The sequence below is a fragment of the Athene noctua genome, chromosome 11 (assembly GCF_965140245.1).
Source record: "Athene noctua chromosome 11, bAthNoc1.hap1.1, whole genome shotgun sequence".
In the NCBI taxonomy this organism is placed as follows: Eukaryota; Metazoa; Chordata; class Aves; order Strigiformes; family Strigidae; genus Athene; species Athene noctua.
The window spans coordinates 13,552,589-13,558,998 of NC_134047.1; the positions used below are offsets into that span (position 1 = coordinate 13,552,589).

A 6,410-nucleotide genomic window follows, 5' to 3' on the forward strand; every position below is an offset into this window, starting at 1 on the left:
AAACAAAGTAAATTAAGGAAACTATTTTCCTATCAGATTTTTGTGGGTCATACTTACCACAGAGGAACTGTGGTGTCCAGACACAAAGTGTGTTCTGTCAGGGTCATGCTCTCCTTAATGCTGTAGGAAGTCACATAGGATGAACTCTACAAAATGGTTACCAATGCTTGCAAGTTTTCTGATTTTATATGAAAATAAAGACCTGGAGCTCTGAAGTTACATTGTTGTCTGTTCTTCTAGATGATGTTTTGTGGGCCTACAAATCTTCAAGCTCATCTAAACATTGACACCTTATGCTAGTATGCACTAAAAACTTTTGCAAGACATGATATGTTGCAGCACACCTGTGTATTTTCCTTGCAAAGAATACTGCTGTCCTGTGTACCTCTGAAAAACAGTAAGAAATAGTTTGCTAGCATAAGGACCACGGCTTCAACTGCAAGCTTATGAAGCTGACTTTTAATTTGCTACTTAACAGGCAGCAAATATAAAGAATGCTAAACAGGCATAATACGATCACAGTGTGCCATGCCAGGAACATAACATGCTGCTGCAGTCCACGCAAGCCATGGGCAAGAGTCCTGCTGAAAACCCCCATGAGTTGGAATTACAATAATCAAGTTATGCCATCAAAAGGGGATGCACTCATAATGGCTGTGACATTGCCAGGAGAAATAAAACAGCAGCCTGAACATGTTGTACAGCTGGAGCTTTTGGAGCTGCATGCAGACATTGGAAAGATACAGCTATTACAAGAATATCGCAAAACCAAAAGCAAGACTCTTACTCAACCATCACAGAAGGGGATTTACCAACGAGTGACATGTTGCAGGAGAGGATGGGGTCAACCGTAGCTCCTTTTAGACAGGGGAGAACAGTTACCTGCACATCTGCACAGCCAGAGTTTAGAGCACAATTCCACACACCGAGGAACATTTCAAATCAACCTGCATTTGGTCACGGAACCAAGCCACCCCCAGTTGTGGCAACTCTTTATTCGCTGCTGACCAAGACACAACTGCCCTGCTCAAAGCAGTGTCAGCTCCTGCAGTGCTCAGGGCACTGTCCAGTTGGGTTGTGAACATCTCCAAGGACAGAGACTCGACCACCTCCCTGGGCAACCCATTCCAGTGCTTGACCACCTTCACAGCAAGCAAAGTTTCTCTAGTTTGATTTTCCTGCATTTTGGTGTGTGCCCTTTTATCTTTCACTGAGTACCACTGAGAAGACTCTGACTTCACCATCTTCTTTACTCTTTCCCATCAATGTGCATTTGAACACATCAATAAGACTCTCTCTGCCCCCACCCCAAGCCTTCTCTTCTCCTGGTTAAGCAATCCCAGTTTGCTCAGAGCACCCTCACTAACAGATACTCCAATCTCTTTATCACATTAATTACCCCTCACTGGGCTCCCTCCAGAACATCCATGACTCTCTTGTATTAGGGAGCCCAGAACTGGACACAGCACTCAGGGGTCACCCCACCAGTACTGAAGGGAAGGATCCCCTCCCTCAACCTGATGGAAGTGCCCAACCCAATGCAGCCCAGGATGCTGCTGACCTCCTTTGCCACAAGGGTACGTTGTTGGTTCATGTTCAACTTGATGTCAACCAGAACACTCAAGACCTTTCCACAAAGCTGCTTTCGAGCAGTTTGCCCCCAGCATGTACATGGGGTCACTGCTCCCCACGGTGATGAATTCTCAGCATAGGAATTGCCTAAAAGTGACAGTAACATAAATTAAAGCTCAGTGGCATGTTTTTTGGGGGAAGTCAGGTTAAGTCCAGTACAAGATCTATGACTACCTAAAGGATGAGGGTGCATTCAGCTCAGTGTAACTCCAACAAATGCATTTCTAACTACTAACACACATACACTACCTGTGAGAGATGGGGCAAAACCCAAGAAAAGCATCATAAAGACAACCAGAGACACTCCTGGGAGAACAGACTGTGGACTTGCTCCAGACCTTCATAAATATCCCACTTCCAAAAAATGTATTATTTATGGGCTCTCCATTAAACGTAACCAGATATGCTCTCTAACAGATGCAACACATGATCCCCAGACGTGAATGCAGCAACATTTTTTGTGCTGGTACGAATTCATGGTGTCAGATTAATGCTCAAAGGTGACCACACAGGGCGTGATTAAGACACCAGTACCAGGAATCCAGATCCAGGTTCACTGTCTCATCAAGCCATGGCTTAGGTCATCCTATTTGACAGGCCACATCAAGATCAGCAAAGAGGTCAGAGTTAAAACTCTCATTTTGTTCCCAATGGAGGATTTGGTTTTGTTTTCAACCTCAAGCCACATAACAATGGTCACGTCTTACAGAGCAATCCTAAAACAGCCACACCAGTACAATGAGGGGACATGAGTATGAACAAAACCAAAAATTATTATATCGCTCTCAGAATTCCAGAATAAGTGACTGACTTTCCTACAGTCTTTTTCCCAACCGATACCTCACAGGCCAACGAAGCAGTCTGAGACAGTGCTGAGGCAGCAAGGATTCCTTCCTGTGATTCCTTGCATTGGGACCTAAAATTTAAAGAGCTAAAATGCAGTTGCTTCAAATCAAGCTTCATGTCTGAAAACATTACCAAATTGCATGAGGAAAGGAGGAAAGTTTGCACCCCTGCTGTGAAACTTCATTCCCTTTTACAGCTTTTTTTTTCTTCCAAGCCAATTATTTCTCAGCACAAGAGCCAGTTTAGAGCTATCCTTCTCATCTGATATGCTCCTCCATAGTGCCTAAACCTCATCAAAAGGTAGAAATAGGACTTTCTTGGTTTTAAAGCTAACCCCCTGCATTTGCAACGTCATTATGGCATGCAGAGCACATGGCATGAGTGCTCTGGAAGAGAAGCTCGCTACTGTCCTTACACAGCCTCAAGCTAGAATTCCCCAAGTCAGAAATACTCAGAAGTAACAGAAAATGGAAGTTGATGAGATCATGAACTGCAACATATTCTTTGCAGGCACAACCTGGAAACAGAGTAGCTCCTTCACAAGACATAAAATCAATGTATTTTCTGGGTAGTGTTGTCTAGAAACAGCACTAGAGAGGATGCAGTTACTCTTGGTCCTACTCACAAGAGAGAGATCCTTGTAGCTCCTCCAATAAGGATTTCCAGGATACCAAGACCTACTTCCACAGACACTTTGCCCTGTTTTGCTCCAGAGTCTACGAGCAGAGAAAGTCAGGAGCTACTGATGACAGATGCTGAGTCGCCTTCTTCTACAGAAACTGTCATTTACTTAATAACACAGGTCCAGACCTCTGTGAGGGTGGTTGTGGTGAGTAGTAAAAGTCCCCATGCATAGCTGCCTGCCCCTAGAGCATGCCTATGGCCAGGAATAAGGCACTAGGAAGGCTCTGGGTGGAGGAACCCACACAACTCAGAGCAGGCAGCCTTGTCCTTGCCTACAGGTCACCAGGGCCCCCCAACACGGGACGAGCTACCATCCACAGGCACGGTATGGCACACTCAATACAGAAAAGCAAAACACCTTGGGAAAGATTTGCTCTCACTTCCCCAAGGCGAAAGAGTAAATGACTTACGAAAGAAAAGGGTAGCATTGAAAAGCATGCAGTGGAAGCAGTAAAGTGGGCATCTTGTTGCTCTCTTGCAGTATAGAGTTTGCTCCAAGAATTAAAGCAAGCAAGAGAGATTTCCAATGCGCTTCAGAGTAAGAAACCCCTTGTGATGTCAGATTTTTCACCCTAGAATTGGTAAATGACATGGACAGCAGCCACCTTCAGAACCAAGTGCATCTCTTCTATCATTTCAGCAAACTGCCATTCAGCTTGAGCCCCAACCACATCCCACCAGACACAAAGAACGTGCACAGAAGAAAGCTGAAGCTGCAGAAAAACTTCTCTCCTAGGCACAGAGCAGGAAAAAAGCTGGCAGAATCAGCTGGTATGACTGTGAGGCATGAGCACAAGCACCCTTCCTTAGCACCAACCTTATTGAAGCATCTTGGCTATTTTGAGATGGTCCGCTCAGAAAGGACCACCAACATAGGAGCAAGCCTCCGAGTTTTAAATTAGCTTTACTGAGGCTCTGTAGTGAGCCAGCCAGGAAAGGCATAAATCAGCAGATTTCTGCATTTGCAGTGAAATGCTATGCAGAAGTTAAGGGGGGAGGAGGAGAAAAATCAGGGTTTTCAGTGTGTCAGACCTATTTCAGCATTTCTAGAGAGCCATACATTACACAGGCATTAGCATGCCCTTCACCTCCAACCACACCCAGTATGTACCTCCAGGAATTTTCAGAAGAGTTAATTTTTAGGAGCAATTTATCAGCAACTGCCATAATGCACTGACTGAAAATTTAAAAATAAAAAAATAATCAACTTGGACTAGAAGATTCCTCACTAGAAAAATGGATCGGGGGGGGGGAAGTGAAGATGCTTAAAGATGAGCAGAAAATTACTATCAGCAAGTGCTCTCACACAGCAGCAGCAGGTTGCTATAGGTGATCTTCACCTCTGGAAATAGATGCCGAGTTGTGTCTTACGGGAAGACACGCAGCAGTTTCTTGCTGTCCTAAATAGCATTAACAATGCAGAGCCCCACCTGTCCCTTTGGGTAGGTATTGATTCAGTCTGTGCTGATGCTATATATGGCTGTAGCTTTCACAGCACACGTTTAGAAAAGGCCTGGATAGAGACAGGAAAGATCTCAATGTTCCAGGCATAAATCAAGGGAAGTATCTACCCTCACCGGGTCCTGTGCCAGACCCTGGACAGGACTTCACTTTCCAACCACTAGTTCCTGCTAACACAGTTTGGCCATTTGCCTTAATGACCAGAGCAAAAAAAGAAATTAGGAACAGTCAACATGAACTCAAAAGCACTGTTTTACAGATCATTCCTGTTACCAAGAGCTGAACATGCTGACAACACTCCTACCCAAAAGGCGGGTTTGTGCAGTTCACTGTGTAAGGCTCCTGTGATTTACAGGAAAACAGCACACCAACAGGGCTTCCACTCCAAGATTTCTGCAAAACCTTCCCTGCTGGGTTTATGTTCAGTCAAATGACCACAGGAGCTCTGACCACAAGCCTGGCACTGTTAGAGGCACGCAAACCAGCTCACCTGGAGACAGGAGGGAACCACATGCTCCAACAGCAACCTCACACCGCTGCCACTCAGACACCCAGAACAGTTTTCTTAACATCCAATTAGTTAGTAAGAAGCAGGTACACAAATCTCTGCCCCATAACTCAAAGAAAAAAACAACCTAGCAACAGGTATTCTGATTACTTTCACATACCTAAAAGCATTTTAATGATACACTTAAAAAGCCCCTGTAGATTATGCACACTCATCGAACTAGTATCAAGAGGAACTTAAGAAATGGGCTGACACAGGCTTTACTATAAATATGGATTTACCTATTGCCAACATTGGCAAATATATGAAATAAGTATTGCTCAGCCTGAACAGGGGTCTCTTTTTTATATATTTAGAAATAAACTGGATTCCAGAATACAATTTGCCATCTGATTACATAGTACTTGTTTCAAGCTCTAAAGAAATATGCTTTAGAAGAAACCTAAGTACATAGCATCTACAGTAGTTAATTAGAAAGAGAGAAAACAGCAAGGAAGGAAAAGGACAGAAGATAGCAAGGCTTTGAAGTTACATTTTGATAGCGACCATTTGCTTTCCCAAGAGAAGTTCCCAGGTTCAAAAACTACGCTTGGGCTTGTGCACTCTTTTCTACTGTACTCCTGGCTTAAGTGTCATAGTTAGAGCTTTATAATCATCAATTTGATCCAGAAGTTGGCTAGGGACACTGATGAGACCAGCAGATTTTTGATACTTACTTCTCCACATGTCAACTCCACATAATCCTATGTGCTAACAACACTAACAAGACATTATCAGAGAGACACACTTTCAAGAGAAGCACACAAAACACTTACCTGCGTACTGCACAAGAAACATGGCAAGATGCTGATCATATTTCAGTATTTCAGCCAGTTCTCCTGCTGCTCCCAGCCTGTTTATTTGTTTAAAAGATGGATTCCAGGGTTGAGCTCCCACGCTCAGTGTGGCTCCACACAAGCCTCCAAGCTCCAGCTCTAAGCACAAAAGGAAGGCTGGGTCCTAATAACAGTAAAACTACCACTGCGCTGCCCCGCGGGCGGGCAGCAACAACCCAGGCATCAAGAGCACAGGTTGGGACTGGAGCTGGCAAACAACGGCTGCACATGTCACCATCAGTCTCCAGTGACTGACACAGATAGGCGGATTCTGGGATGTGGGGGACGGAGGTGGACGAGCAGGTGGAGAAGTGATTAGCAGCAAGTACATCTGAATTTGCAAGGGATTTCATACATCAATGCTTTTAAGCACTGGCGCGCAGTTAAATAAACCCCGTTTGCAT

General features: G+C 44.4%; 1 protein-coding gene across 1 annotated transcript in view; it reads right to left on the bottom strand.

Moving 5' to 3' along the window:
* Nucleotides 1-5,966, bottom strand: part of ENOX2 (ecto-NOX disulfide-thiol exchanger 2) — a 52,216-nt gene extending 46,250 nt beyond the window's left edge. Inside the window, exon 1 of the mRNA XM_074915105.1 lies at nucleotides 5,947-5,966. The gene's annotated coding sequence lies outside the window, so the exon portion shown is untranslated. The remainder of the gene's footprint in view (nucleotides 1-5,946) is intronic.
* Nucleotides 5,967-6,410: the final 444 nt, after the last annotated feature.